Source organism: Leptinotarsa decemlineata, unplaced genomic scaffold (assembly GCF_025532065.1).
Source record: "Leptinotarsa decemlineata unplaced genomic scaffold, Ldec_3_MD MMD2_tig00078422_RagTag_RagTag, whole genome shotgun sequence".
NCBI lineage: Eukaryota > Metazoa > Arthropoda > Insecta > Coleoptera > Chrysomelidae > Leptinotarsa > Leptinotarsa decemlineata.
In genome coordinates, this window is record NW_027412747.1 from 20,192,656 (window position 1) to 20,209,698 (window position 17,043).

General features: G+C 33.9%; 1 protein-coding gene and 1 long non-coding RNA gene across 3 annotated transcripts in view; both read left to right on the top strand.

The window, feature by feature from the left end:
- Gad1 (glutamate decarboxylase) overlaps positions 1 to 17,043 on the top strand; it is a 142,734-nt gene that overhangs the window by 38,424 nt on the left and 87,267 nt on the right. The gene's annotated exons all lie outside the window — the stretch shown is intronic.
- Positions 6,901 to 10,337, top strand: LOC141487211 (uncharacterized). Its single transcript, XR_012468262.1, has 2 exons — positions 6,901 to 7,391; positions 10,068 to 10,337. It is a non-coding gene; the product is annotated as an uncharacterized lncRNA (long non-coding RNA).

Below are 17,043 nucleotides of genomic sequence, written 5' to 3' on the forward strand. Positions count from 1 at the left end.
CAAGGACCATAAATGAAATAGAAATGGTCAAGATGATTCAAAACTAGTGACATACAAAGGTTAATTTTCCTTTTGAGATCAAGAACATACCGATTTCTTTAAACAAGTTTCGCTGTTGATAAGATGGCTTATATAGTGACAAAAACCAGTCAAAGTCCACTTCCCAGAATGGCATTTGAGGGCAGCTTTCATAGTTCTGTCGAACTTTTCAATCATTTCATTAGAACTTGGATGGTTTGGTGTAGTTCTCAAGTGATTTAAACCCATTACTTCGCAAAATTCAGAAAATAAGGAACTCTCGAACTGTCTTCCTGGATCTGTGGTTATTCTGGAAGGTACTTCAAATCTAGTGATCCATCCGTGTTTCACCACGTGTGTCTTCCATAGGAAATGCTTCTACCCATTAGAAAAATCGGTCTATGCTTGTTAGGCAATGAGAGAAACCATTTGAAGGTGGCAAAGTTCCGATGATATCAATATTTATGTGTTCAAACCTTGAGTTTGGGATATTGTAGGGTAGGGCGGGGCTAGTTGAGCATTGGGGTAAGTTGGGCAATCAAAATATCTCCGAAACTATACACCGGACGCTAGCACGTCAAATGAAAGAAATGCGGGGGCGCGGGAGGGGAACAGATCACGCGACCGCTAGTGGCGAATTGACGATCGAGTAAGGCATGCGAGCGCTTTGTTTATTTTGCGAACAAAAAGTGAAAAAATCGTGTCTGTGTAAATTTCATCTGTACAGGCCAAATGTTATTCATTTTCAATCAAGTAAGTGTTAAAGTTTCATTAATTTCATGTATTTTTGATACCTATTATGGATTTTGTTTAAAATAATACAGTTTTTTCATAACCTCACTTTAAATTCAAATACTGGGGTTGGGGTATGTTGAGCAACTGTTGCTCAACTTACCCCGTGATTTAAAATAATAGTGACTTATATTTTCCTCCCGTTTTAGAATGCGGACGTATAAAAGGAAAATTCAAGGGGTGTGTACTCAACTCAATAGTTAAATGGATGGACGTCTCAGTATTCGGACCGTTCAAAAAATATTGCGCCTCTGCACAAGATTCATAGCTACAAAACAATTCAGGGTAGACTATAACCATTTACGATAGTCGCTAATTCATTGCCTTTAACTCAGACAAGTATGACTATTATTAATGGTTTTAAAAAGACTGGCATCTTCCCATATAACCCCAACATTTTTAGCGACGATGAGTTTTCACCATCGTCTGTAACCGACCGTCCAGATCCAGCATCTATTAACCTAGAAAGAGATCGTCAAGAACAAGCAATGTCCACCACTCAACCTGATCCCGTTCCGTCTACCTCTGCCAGTCAATGTGAACCAGCAATAAAGAAAATGAACAACCCTAGAAAATGTTCAGCCATACCCAAAGGCAGCTCCAATAAATATAAGTACAAGTATTCGAAGAATGAGAAAAGCTGCAATTCTCATGCACAGATACACCCGAGAAAAACACGTTGCAAGAAGAACAAAATAAATCTAGTAAAAAAGTTGAGAAGCAAAAGAATATGGTCTGATATGTTAAGTAAAAACATCACAATAGATCCTACTGACACATCCAGAGATTTGTATTTTTTTAGTTGGAGAGATGTTTTTCCTGACAAAAGTTTCTGAAGTTCATCATCTTGATCCTGTTCTTCTTTCCATTTGCTAAGGTACATAAAATTTTGTTGAGTTATGTCCGAAACTCTTGATAAGTCGTCATCAACAGTATTTTTGGATCCAGAAATATGCCTAATGTCTGTTGAAAACTGACTAATGAAATCGAGGTATCGGGTTTTTCTGGGAGAAGTAGTTTCTGGTTAAATGCAAACATCAAAGGTTTATGATCAGAATATATCACAAATTCACGTCCTTCGAGCATGAAACGGAAGCGTTTTATTGACTCATGAATCGCTAGGAGTTCTCTATCTTAAGTACTGTATTTTGTTAGAGCATTTGATAATTTTGAAGAGAAAAATGCCAATGGTTTCCAATTTTCCTGCTGAAGTTGTACTGCCGCACCGATGTTACTACTAGAAGTATCCACCATCCAGCGTTAGCTATTAATGTCTGCCAAACAAATAATAAATAACGAAACGTCTTCAAACTTTATGCTTTCTAGTTTGTGTACTTTCCAATACGATGATATTTTTCAAACAACTACCGTCATCTCTAGGTCAGGGCAGATACTTCTGGGACTATTCTGGTACACTACGTGATTATTATCGCAAGTTTGTAATCTCACCGTCTTCTAACGCGCTTTCAGTAGACAGGTCATACAAAAATTCAAAAAGCTCTTCCTACACGTGACAAGCTGAACTTTGCCGCGCTTTACTTTTATAGCGATATCTTGATATCCATAATATAACTAGTGATCCTGTCGAATGATTGTAACGTGATGTAATTAGTTATACTGGTTTAAGTTAGATTCGGCCTTATCACAGAATAATTGAGGATGGAGTAGTCAATGACTTTGAAAAATGAGGAAATGAAGCACTCAGTGACTTGAAAATTTCAATTTTCTCCGAAGAATTCTGCTTTGTACACATTTCAACGAAAAACTTTGGAGTCAAATTATATTATAAAATATTTTCCAATTAAACGAAACTATTCATCACCTTTACCTTCAGGTTATTAATTTCACAATGTTGCACAATGATATCGGGAACCTCTTGACAATAATATATAAAATAAAAAAATTCCTTAGTCTTCTCACTGCGATCAAGTAATGTATTTCGATCACTCAGAAATAGTTCAACCAAGACAATGAAGCTTACGTTCTTGATTTTTGTGGCTTGTGCTCTCAGCTGTAAATTCGTTTACGGAGTGAATAATCCGAGAGAGCAGTTCGAAATTGGAGATGGATACTGCAAAAATGTAGTGATGAGTGATTTGGTGTTCCAAGATCACGTTCACCTGACAAGGATCCAATTTATGACAAGGAATACAACGGTAAGTCACTTTGGGACATACTGTTTCAAAATTCAAACATAATGTCAGTCATAAATATACTGGAATATACTGTTTTAAAATTCAAACTTATTTTGAATCATAAATGTACTGGAATACACTATTTTGAAATTCAAACTCATTGAGAGTCATAAATATACTGGAATATATTGTTTTAAAATTGAAACTCAATTAGGGTCATAAATATACTAGAAGTCATGGTTCAAAAATTCAAACTTAATGAGTGTCACAAATATACTGTTTCAAAATTCAAATTCAATAATAGACATGAATATACTGAATTATACTGTTTCAAAATTTGAACTTATTGAGAGTCATAAATATACTGAAAGATATTGTTTCAAAATTCAAACTTAATATCATAAATATACTATAAGTTATAGTTCAAAAATTCAAACTTAATGAGAGTCATCAATATACTGGAGTATGCTGTTTCAGAATTCAAATTTATTGAAAATCACAAATATACTGTAATATACTGTTTCAAAATTCAAACCTGATTAGAGCCATGAATATACTGAAAGTAATAGTTCAAAAATTCAAACCTAATGAGAGTCACGAATATACTAGAAGATACTGTTCAAAAATCCAAACTTATTTTGAGTCATAGATGTATAGGAATATATTGTTTCAAAATTCAAACCTAATTAGAGTCATAAATATACTGGAAGTTATAGTTCAAAAATTCAAACTTAATGAGAGTCACAAATATACTGAAATATACCGTTTCAAAAATTCAAATTTAATGATAGTCATGAATATACTGAAATATACTGTTTCAAAATTGGAGCTTAATGAGAGTCATAAATATACTGAAATGAATTTTTTGAAAATTCAAACTCGATGAAAGTTATGAATATACTGGAATATACTTTTTAGAATTCCAAACTCGATGAGAATCATGATTATACTGAATATACTACAACACTCAAACTCAATGAGAGCCAAAAATATTTTGGAATATACTGTTTCAAAATTCATACTCATTGAGAGTTATAAATATACTGAAACATACAACATACATACAAAATGCAAACTTAATGAGAGTCATGACTGGTAAGAAATATAATCCACAACTACTTTTTTAGCATTCTTCTAAATGGCAATTTGCTTCTTCTGACAAATAAATATTGAACATATTCAAACACCCACCACATTTTTTTTTGTTAATATCGTGTTTCGAATTAATTTATTTATTTTACAGACGCATTGGCATGGAAATAGGAATATTTACTGTATACTGGCGTTGAGTCCAAAAACAGCATCGAAACGATCAACTGTGTTTGTGAAAGAAGGAGGTCTTGGTCGCAATTTTGTTACCTTGGAATTCCACTCTACAAAAAATCACGGTTTGGAATACATTGTCCAGGTCTTTGCAAATTAATTTATGGAATATGAAAATACATTTATTCAAGAAGAATATAGAGTAGAGCTTTGTAAAATTTCAGCCGAGAAATATATGGTAAAAAATCTATTACTCTTTTTCATTTAATATACCTATTGAACTATTTGATGTCAAGTGATGTCAACAAAAATATTCTCTTGAGATTATTTGATAATTTTCAAGAATGTGCTACTATCGAAACTGTCATAAATATGGAAAAACTCCATTTCATGATTTTATGTAATACTCAATTCTATTTTCCATGTTCAGCTAGTTGCATTCTTTGAGTTTATAGGAAATTGAGTGATATTTACGTGTTCTAAAAATTAGTCTGCTGGATAACGAATAACTGGTTTTTGGGTTCTATATGCAACCACTGAAAAATATGGATGATGTGATGATTATACGAAGTTCCTGATAACTAGTCCCAGCAAAAACCGATACCTAATTTTATTTCTTTAATATTCTGTGATGATTATACGAATTTCCTGATAAATAATTCCAGCAAAAACTGAAACTGGAAACTAAAGACATGTTTTTATTGGTATCGGGATTAGGCAACTTCTCTCCACTCCACATGGAGAAATGAATTCATCAGTTTGAAATCAAATCAGCTCATTTATCTCAAAGAACTAAGCGCATTTTTCATTTCTGATCGACTCTCGAATGCCGCGAAAGCCAAAATTGGTACATTTTGTCGATGTCCTTACCATAAGACTAAACTGTGAATAATAATAATAAACTTTTTTATCCTTTGAGATCATACACATGATATATATATATATATATATATATATATATATATATATATATATATATATATATATATATATATAAAGTATGATGAGCTGTTTTCTCGGGTTTCGCTCCGTGTTCTGTGTATTTTCTCCCCATAAGGATTATTTTCACAACGTTTCGGCAAAGTCTCATTTGCCATCTTCTGGTGATGTCTGGTTTTTTTTCAACTAGACTGATTAATTCGAACTCTGTGTCTCAATTTATAGGGATGGATGTTTCCCTTTACCTGCGTTGCTGCCACTACCTGTGTTTGCTCGACTACCTGTTTTGGTCTTATTACCTGAGCTGCCTCTCCTGTCTCTGTTATTGTACCTGTATTGTCATATACCGAGTTTTGCCTCTGGAGTTGAGCAGTCTGATTGCTTGTGCGAAGTGATAAAACGGATCTCCATGTTGATGGTAATCTTTGCGCATCATCCCTCTTGTTCATATTATTAGGTCGTTTTTCAATTTCGATTGCCTCTCTGATTGTTCGTGAGTAAAAGTTTTCGTTGCTTGCTAGCATTTTTGTGTTGTCGAAATTTATGTTATGTCCTGTTTGAAGTACGTGTTGGAAGAGAGAAGACGTGGTGACTTTTCCCTTCACTGCTAGTTTGTGTTCATCTTTGCGAATGTTGATTCGTCTGTTGGTCTGGCCGATGTAAGTCCTGTCACAATCATGGCATGGTACTTCATACACTCCTTGTGATTCCAGTGGTATCTGATCCTTGGGATTACGAAGCATGGACCTTATTGTTCGTTCTGGTACGAACGAAGTTGATATGTTATGTCGGTGAAGAATTCTGCTGATTTTATCTGTTGTTCCTGCAATATATGGTAGTGTGGTTGTTATGACCAGTGTATCTCGAGTTTTTTGTTGTTTCCGTGTGGTCTTGGCAGCCGCTTTTATACTTCTTTCTGAGTAGTTATTCATTTGTAGAGTTGTTTCGATGGTGTTCAACTCTTGTTGTCTGTGATCGTTGTCTGCCAGCCTCCTCGAACGTGTAATGAGTGTTTTTGCCACCGAGTGAATTTGTTTTGGGTGGTGGTGTGAATTTGCGTTTAGGTACCTGTTCGTGTGTGTTGACTTTCGATATACCGTGTGACCTAATGTTCCGTCTGGCTTTTTCATAATCAGTACATCGAGAAATGCGAGCTGGTTGCCTTCTTCAACTTCTTTCGTAAATTTAATGCGTGGATGGATTTCATTCAAATGATTAAAAAACCTGGAAAGTTCCTGGTGACCATGAGACCAAATCACAAAGATGTCATCGACATACCTCACCCGTTGTTGCCAATCTCTTTATGGAAGAAATCGAAACCGAAGCAATAGCAACGTCACCCTTGAAACCTAAACTCTGGCTGACAACAAAATAAAGTAAAACAGACGTAATGTACGAGGCGCCTTCAAATATTTGATTTTGAGACAGGAGTAAAGTACTCTTATTTTGAGAAATTTCTGAAAATGTTATTCAAAAAAGTTGTTCAGCATCAGAAAATACATCTAGATTTGATGTTATGGCCATTTAAGCGAAGATTTATTTTTGTACCCACTTTTTTTTAAATGGGTACAAAAATAAATCAGCATCCTGTATACGACGTTTCATTTTATTCAAATTACACCACAGTGTTAACTACGGTCAATTTTTTTGAAGAGTAAAATAATTTTCATTCAATAATACTCGAAGATTAAACAACTTCATCAGAGCACACCGAGTTTAAACATAAAATGGTAGATTGATTTCACAGCTCAGACGTTTGACGTTCGTCTCATCTAGTTCCCATTGATTTTTATTGAGTTTTTACCAGAACTTTTCGCGAAAAAATATACCTATATGAACGTAGGTCCAAAACCATTCGTTTCAATAGTGTTGTGCAATATTACGAATTACGTTATCTTCCAGGACGACTAAGACTTTGAAAAACTATATTTGTCACATTCATTTCCAGTATAAGTAATCAAATCATATCTCTCCCTCTTGAGAATTCAGTATAAATAGAACACATTTTATGTTGCTGATCATTTAAAGATAATAGGGGACCCAGTAAGAACTCTAATCAATAAAATGATCAAAACATTTGTCGTGGTTTTCGCCATCGCTTGTCAATTTGCTCACGGAATTGTAGATCCGAGAGAACAATTCGAAATTAGAGAAGGAAATTGCACATATGCAAGATTAGGTGACTTGGTGTTCGAGGATCATGTTCATTTGACGAGAATTCCTTTCATCACGAGAAATACAACAGTAAGTAATAGTGAGAGATTAATTTTCACATATCTCGACAGATTAAGGAAATATTGATTCAGGTTCATTATATCGAAATTCTCCATTTGTTTCTTTCCATTTTAGTGACAAAGCTTTCATCTTTTGAAAGTTTTCTTATATCAGGCCCAACGAAGACTCCTTCTTTTAGTTTAGCATCGGATAGACCAGGAAACTATTCACAAAGATACTTGAAACAATCTCCTTCTTTGTCTAATGCTTTCACAAACTGTTTCATTAGCCCCAATTTGATATGGAGTGGTGGGAGTAAGATTTTTTAGGATTCACTGAACTTTGTTTTTCAACATTTTTAACTCCAGGAATAAGACCCTTTCTTATTGGCCACACCTGCTTGACATAGTGTTGTTTCCTGTCATGGCTATCCTATTCACATAGAAAACTTAGTGTAACCACTTTGCTGATCTAGTAACATTGAAATAACTTTCAAGTCTCCACAAATGGTCCACTTATGATCAGAGTAGCTGTGCTTATCAAGAACTAATTCAAAATTTTCGTAGCATTCTTTCAAATGGACTGAGTGTCCAACAGGAACATAAGCATGTTGGTTCCCATTATGAAGAAGTACAGCTTTCAAACTTCTTTTTGATGAATCTCTGGTTCATACGTTATGTTGAACATTTCCATGACGCCGGGTACATTGTTGCAGAAAACTAAGTCACACTCTTGTGTAAAGAAAGGGACAAATTCCCTTTCTCTAAATCGGTACAATGAAAATGAAACACTACAGGGTGTAGTTACTTGTTCATCATAAAAGCTCCATAATTCAGACTCAATTTACCGCTTATATAGGCTATAAAATACCGAACCTATAAAAACCCATTTAATAAGAAAATTTCAGGTGAAATTTGTGACTTACCTATAGGTGATAGAATTTTTTTACAATTTTTTCCGTAATCTGCACATAAAATACTGTTGAAATTACTAGTTGAATATCGTACAATTTTTTGTACAATTTTTAAGTATTCTCTCATTTTGAATCAACTTCTGAGATTTCTCATATAAACGACCCCAATTTTCTCATTCACAATTGCAAATTTTTGGATAGAAGAGATAAACAAGCTGCCAAAACTTTTTGGTATTTTGTTGTTATAGTATTCACAAAATTGTTGTACAGTCAGGCATATAAGTATCATTCAAGAAACTCTGTAAAGCGTTATTTTGACATTTTCTTTATCTTCCCTTTTTGTCTAACTAAAACTGAAGATTCCCAAAAATTTTTCGAAATGCATCCTAGTCTTTCTAAATGAACCTCAGAGAGTATAAATTTCCACGACCGAAGGAAGGCTGTGTTTTCGTAATTTGTCTCCTGTTTTATTTCTTTTGGTTAGATTGAACAGCATCATTTGTGTGTAGCTGAGGACAGGTACCCAGATTTTAACAATGTTGATTTCCTCTTAGTTTTCATTGCGTCTCACTGTGTTTTTGGATTTCTATTGCCTTCCTATATGCCGCAATGAGTAGTCCATTGAGTCTGGTGATGGCAAACTTCTTTATGAAAAAATTCGAACAGCGAGCAATACAGAGCAATCGAACGTAAAATTCCTAACCAACAACAACTACATAAGAGAGGAGTAATCAGTCTCCACGAGAAACTCAATTACCTGAAAAATATTTTCACACTAAATGGGTACAGCGAAGAAGAATATTAGCGAGCGATACAACCCAGGAAAAAAACGTCAAAGCTTCTCTAGACAGGCTCATAATTGGAAAAACTTTTCTTTTCCATGCGGAAGATGTTACAGACCAGATTCAAACAATTCTGGAGACGAAAACTACCAAAAACAGTATGAGGTCAACTGTAGACCCCAGAGAGGCTTGAGCAATACTTGGGGTGTACGAGATTGTACCTCTGAGGGTCCGTCTACATTGTAACCACTGGAATAATTATAAGTACTCTGATTTCTGAATACAAAAGAAAATGTCTTCTTGGGCAAGCCAGAAAATCAGCTGAAGCTGTACATGTACTGAAAGAGGACATTCACATTATTTCATTCGAAGAAACATTTCAATAAAAAGGAGAAGGGAATCATCATAGATAAAATATGGCTACCTGTCTTCATTTGAATAGAAATGAGTACGTTTAGTTGCTGTGAAAACACCCCGATCACTTCACACGTTGCCTTATCATTTTTGATAATATCTCGTAGTCAGGCATATAAACCTGCAAGACACTGCCAACAAAGTTCTGACACAAAAACATTCTTTCTCTGTTTTGAGAATTATATTTTGTATTACCTCAATATCTTAGAGACAGAAAAAATCATGAGCTTACAATTCACTGTCTTTGCATTTTGTCATTTCAATGAATCATTTTCCACCTTTCGGTCACTTTCAAAATTTTCATGTATTCAGATATTTATATTACATGAGGAATGTCAAGGTGAGCCTTTTTTCATCCTTGTATAATTTGGTTTCATTTATCCTTTATCTTCGAGAAGCTTTTGCAAGAACTGCTAGTGACAGAGTTGAATAAAATATATCATTTTTTTATATAGAAACCTATTTCACAGAAAGAAATCCCAGAGAATGTTTTAAAATTAATATTTCATGTCACGATATCCCAAATAACTCTGCAAATGGACGAATAACAAAAATCTTGTTGTTTTCACCCGTTTGTAATATGTAAAAATTTTTCAGAGCTCTTGGCATGGTGATCAAACTATTTTCTGTATATTGGCACTGAGTCAAAAACCAGCTTCGAAGGGAACCACTGTTTTTATAAAAGAAGGAGGTGTCAATCGCACATACGTTACATTAGAATTTCATTCCTCAAAAAACCATGGTTTGGAATACAATGTACAGGTCTTTGGAAGATTCCGATGAATACTACAGTATCAAACCGAGTCAACCTTTCTGAAATGTTATTGTAAAATATATAAGTAATAAATTTGTCTTTTTTCCCACAAACACTATTCAACCTAACCCAATATACTTCTGACGCACTGTTTGGAACCTTTGTTGTAGTAATGAATATTGCTGGAGTTTTTCCCAACACCAAACCGTTATTTTAACATCGCGGCACGTGTTTCGATCACCAAGTGATCATCTTCAAGAGATGCCAATGTCATTGGCAGATCTCAAGCACATTCACATATTTCGTAATCTCACTGCGATATTCTCATATGTATATTGAATGTTCCTTCAAGAATGAAATGGGATGTTTATTTTTGCTCTATATTCCGTGGGGTGAAAACTTCAAATCAGCTTTTTCGGGGAAAACTCAAGTTAACGTTTTTTATTTATTTTTTTTTCTATATTCATTATTTTATTAAACTTAAACATTTTATTAAAACAACGATAGAAATAAAATAAAAACAACAATAAAAATTAATTGGCGCTCCGGGGCGACTTCATTGATTCCAGTGGCGCATTTGCTTTTTCAGCTGCAGGAAAACCCGGAAAAACCTGCAGCACCACATCATCTGAAGATCTTGATCTAACAATGTCCTCTCTCTTATAAAACAAAATGTAGGGTGTCTCCAGAGGCTCCAATAAATTCAATGCATCAATGATTTTGGTAGAATAAAATGTTTTTATCTATTCAGCACTAAACAAATTTTTGATGTCGATTAAGATACATAATGTTCAAATATAATATTTTTTAAAAGAATGGCGTTTTTGTTTGTTTTATATTCAACTCAGGAAATCAGGCATGTAAATAAATTGTTTATTTGCGAATTATTATTGTTTTGACAATAATGCACTGCAAAAATTGTTTCGTTCTACAATAAAAATAACAATCAACCCAATATCTTGAACAATTAGGTATGTGAACCTGCCCAGTTATAGAATGGATTTTTCGCTGATGCTTACCTTATCTAGTTTTAAAAATTTTAAATAACACCCATTTCCAATTTCTTAACAATTGTTAGAACTACTTTTAAAACAGAAAATACACTGAGATCTATACTCACACATACAAAAGCCAACAACACTTAAGGAAAACCAAAAAATTGCATTCATGAGATACCTTGTTCTTCTGGAAAAAGTTATATTGGTGAAACTTCGAGACCATTGAAAGTGCGTGAGAAAGAACATCGAGATTACATCAAAAATAGACAATTGGCAGGATCTAAATTGCCAGAACACATTTTAAAATCAGACGGTGAACATCGAGTTGAATGGAACAAGACAAGAATGATTACAAATAAGTCTCACTCTGAGCGACGTAAGCTAAAAGAATCAGCGTATATTCTCATATCTGAAGAGAATTCTATTTCAAACAGTTCCTTAGAAATAGACCGTACTTGGCTACCCATCTTGAAGGAAAATTTGGATAGTGGCGAAATGGCAACAGACTGAACACCTTGTATTACATCGAATGTTTCAGTTGTCAATCAACAACATTGACATAATTTCATATTTCAAAACTCTTTTGACATCTGTCGAAGAAGTTGAGAAATAAATAATCAAAAAGGAAAAACCGCCAATTTCTTAGAATTTTTTGTCCATTTCTGAAGAAGGAGGCAGATTTTGGCCTCCGAAACGTGAAGATAAGGATTGTATTATTTCTTTGCAATTTTTTGATAGGCAAAATTGTTAAATACAACAAGTTACTGATGAATAGAATATTTTTTTGTGAAAAATAATTTGATTTTACACACTAACTTATCAGGGTAAACTGAAAAGTTTGCCCTTTCTACACTTTTTCCATTTATTCCAATAAGTGAAGTGTACATTTATCAACTATTAAAAATTATTAATAGCGAAGAATATATCAGTAGGAGACAAGGACATCTAGGCATGAAATGCCTGTGCTATGACCCAATCTCAACTGCTTTCTTCATATAGTACAATAAATGTTTAATCAACGAGTTTAAGAGTAAACAAACGAAAAGAAAGCGAGGATGACGAAGAGAGGAGGGGAAAGACAGTTTATTGGAAGAGAACATCGAATTTTTCGGGATGACTCATTATACATTTTTTTATGTCTTGCTTGTATTTATTAATTTTTTTTATAGATTTCAGTTCAACTGGAAGGGCATTGTATAATTTAGGTGCGAAATAAACGAACGATATTTGAGTAATTGTTTTTTTGAAAAATTGTGAATAGATATTTTGGTTAGATTTTGATCTGGTTATTCTACTGTTATGATTTTCAAAAGTGTTATTTTGAAAAAACATCTTTTTAAGGCACTGGTATTCGTAGAGCTCACGACATTTCACGACATTCACCACTTCTTTGTATAATGAAACAGTGAAATAAGTCCATTTTTCTGAAGATCAATTTCAGTAACATATTTTGAGCCGTTTGAAGATTTTGAAGTATAGTTTTAAATGTTCCACCCCAAGCTGTTATGCAATATGTTATAATTGAGTCGGCTAGTGCATTATATAACATCATAAGCGTTTCATTCGTAAGAATATCTCTCAAGGAATAGAATTTATGAAATAATATTCGAATTTTTTTTATAATATATGTAACGTGATCATTCCATCTTATATGTTTGTCTATAATAACACCTAAATATTTCATATTGTCAATTTTTTGACATTTGAACATTGTAATTATGTAATTTTAGTATGAGTTCTGAAGGTTGATCAATAGTAGTTGGAGAGAATGTTATGCATTTTGTTTTAGGTAGGTTAAGGCTCAGTAAATTATCATTCAACCACAGTCGCACCTTCTCCAAATCACTTTCTGCAAAACTCTTATCAATAGTAGATTAAAAAGCGGACAAATTAATTTGCAGGTAGTGATTCCACCAGTTATTCACCAAAAAATCAAAGGACATTATCATACATAATTCCTCCACACACCCGTACCAGCATAAAGTTGCTGCATTCAATAGTATGATTCACAGATTATTGAATATTCCACTGTCTGATAGGGATTTCCAGAAAGAGCTGAATTTGATCAAACAAATCGCGATTAATAACGGTTATAAGGTAGATATTGTAAACTCCATTCTTTCCAAAAAACGACAAAAGCAAGCCATGGATCTGGTCTACCCATATTCAAGATGCGATAACGTGAGTTATAAGACATTGACATATGTGGGGGAACCAAACAGGAATATTGCCCGTTTTTTGAAGAAAGAAGGCGTAAACGTAGCTTATAGAACGAATAATAACCTAAGTAAATTTATTAAAAACAATAAGGACAAAACTTTGGTGTCGGATAGATCAGGAGTATATAGGTAAGCTGACTTGTGGCTCCTGTCCAAAACTGTATATTGGGCAAACAGGAAGAACATTTTTCCAACGAATTAAAGAACATAGGAGTAGTTTTGTAAATAGAAAGACCAATTCCACATTTGCAAACCATCTTTTAGCAGAAGGACACGAGTTCAATCATGAGTACGAGGTGTTACATTTAGAAGAGAAGAGTTTGAAACTTAATCATCTAGAATGTTTAGAAATCAATAGATTCAGGAATTCGGGTAATTTACTGAATGATCAATTAGAACTCAATAACTCTCCGTTACTGAATATATTTTTTCAAATGTGAAAATGGAACATAAGTGCAGGTAATTTAATTCGTTAGAAACTCAGGTAAAATATCAGCTACTTAAAATTCAGGTACTTCGTTTACAGGTACTTTGATTTCAGGTACTCCATAAACTATATATATATTTAGTATTGAATGTGTAGAATTAGTTGAAAGACACGCCAGATGAAGCTATTGTATGGCGAAACACGTGTTGCGTTTTTGTAAAACAATTTAGTGAAAATCTCACAATAAAGTGTTTTTGGAATACGTTAGTTATGGATTTTCATCAAGTATCGGCCGATTCCATCATATAACCAAAAAATCAATTAGGATAATCATCATTCAACAAACAAAGTCCACATCGGACCAAAAAACTTTGGGTATATAAACAGCTAACCCTTGTCTTTAGATTCAGTATAAGTTTGCTTCTCCTGAAGATGCTCACCTTGTTAGCAAAACGCGCGTCAAGTGCAAAAATATCAGCTTGATGTTAGGGTAATTGATCTCTAGAAAAAGTTTTCAACTTTTACACCAAAGGTTCCAATTTCATCGTTTGAACAGATTTTTGTGAAAATATTAGTGTTTTTGGGTACTTTCATCAATATGGCTTTCTGGAGACCTTTTGAAACAAATGATAACATTACGTGTGAGGAATCTGTGTCAATGAACAGGGATCCGGAATTGGAAAATAAGGACATACATGTTCAAATTCAGCGAGTAATTTTAAATATTCATGAATGCTTGAAGATGGAAAACTGTCACACTTCACAGAATGCTATTGTGAATAGAATATGCGAGTTAACGAAACTATCTCGTTCGACAGTTCTTCGAGTCATTAAAATAGGAGATGTCATTGACCATGCAGTGAAATGAAAACAAAGGAATAAAAAATTCGCAAACGTTGGTTGATGGTGCTACAAAAGATGTGATTCAGCGAACAATTTATGGTATATACCAAAAAAATGAAGTCCCAACCTTGGAAATGATTTGGTATAAATTACTCGACTATCCCGATTACAATTACAAATCTTTAGAAACTCTACGAGGTGTCTTATTGTCTTGTGGTTTTAAATTTAAAAAATTGAACATTCGGATGGTCATAATGGAATCGACACGCATTGTTCAACTGCGACAAGAATATTTGAGCCGAATGAAAAGCTACCGAGAAACCAGCAGACATATAATCTACCTCGACGAAACTTGGTTTGACACCCATGATGTTGTCATATATGGCTGGGTAGACGAAACCAAGTATTGTGCTTTGAACACAAGTTCTTCAAGGGGAAAACGTTTTATAATTTTGCATGCCGAAAATAAAAGTGGTTTCGTACCTAAAGCTTTGCTTCTGTCGGCCAAAAATATAAAAGATTCGTCTGCTGATTACCACGAAGATATGACTGCGGCTTTATTCGAAACCTGATTCAGTGAACAGCTTCTCCCAAATATTCCTCCAAACTCGGTTATTGTTATGAATAACGCTTCGTATAATTCTCGGTTATTGACTGCAATACCAAACAATATCACAAAAAAGCAGATATTGTTGATTTCATGCGAAATCATGACATGGAAATACCCGAAAAGATTCCAACGAAAAAGGTATTACTGGCGACCATGAAACAACGTAATTTAAAAAAAGAGTATATTATTGATTCGATGTGTGAAACACGTGGTCATATTCTCTTACGTTTGCCTCCATACTATTGTGTGTTCAATCCAATTGAAATGGTTTGGGCCACAATGAAAGAAAGCTTGCGGAAATGTAATCAGTCACCGACTTTGAATGCTGTGGTGCTTGACAATATAAGGCGAATGGTGAATGAAGTAGGTAATAGTGATGTGTGGCCCATGTTATTAAAGAAGAGAACAAATATTATGTGCAAAGTTCCATAAATCCGATCGTTATTCAACCCGATGATGATCCCACCTCATCCGAATATAGCGAAGAAGAATTTTGATTTTTCTAGCAATTTTGTTGGCCTCTATTATTTTGAAAATATATGTTTGACGAAAATTCGATGTGATTATTTGTGTTTTCATTATATCTTAGAGTTTTCGACTCAAAAATCAACTACCTTAAATTTCGAAGTTTTTCATAATTACCCATGGTGGAAAAATTTAGTTGAGATAACTTTTTCATGGAGTGATCAATTGCTATGATTGTAAGAATAAGTAACTGATAAACTACCACTGAAAAATAATATGCCGACGCCTATGTCGAAGCGGGAATTCCTCCTTTGTGCTGTTCCAATTGGTATTGGAAATACTATACTTGAGCTGTTCAAAAAATAAGTATAATTTTCAAATTTTGCAGGCTGAATAGGTACATTCGATCAGCGATTTTTTATATTCTTATATCCAATCCAGAAAAGATCGTTTCATTTGCGCAAAAGCAAAGAAGAACAGAACTAGAAAGAGAACAATTTCTGTTCAATAAGCTGAAAGAGATAAAAAAAAATTAAATTTGGGCAAAAAGGAATAGCATCAGTGTATAGAGAACAAAATCCTCAGTCGATCAGTATATACAACGACACAATAGAATAAAGACTTTTCGAGATATGGTGCTACAAAAACACTTGATATTGAAACGTATAACCTATATATTCAAGTGAAATCCACTGAAGACTTCACAAAACGGAATATGGAAACGGTTGAGGAAAACATTGTGTAGCGAAACACTTATTACGGTTTTGAAAACTGTCCAGTGAAAATTTCGCAACGAAGTTTTACTTGAATACTTTTTGTATTTTCATCAAAAGTCAGCCAATTTCATCACATGATGAACAATAATATACATTATCATTTATTTACCAAAATTCTCGGGATTATCAAAGAAAAACTTCGATTTCGTGATATGGGTATACCAATGTTGACAATCAAAAAAATTCTGGAATGAACTACATATACGGCATACTCCAGTCATTTAAGCTTAAATTAGGTAGGAATCTCGGAATTCGGGATACCCAGCTGTCAGTCTGTAAATACTTGTATATTGACACCCTAAAAGTTGTCTGAAAACCTACATATTTTAGGGTGTACGCAACTATTAAATTTCAAGGTAAAAGGTCACAAAAATCGGTTTTTTGCGCTTTTTTTGTAAATATCTCATTTCCTATGGGTTTTTTGCCATTTGTATTCATGATCAATATTGTAGAATACAAAATTCTCTATAAATTTTGTTCG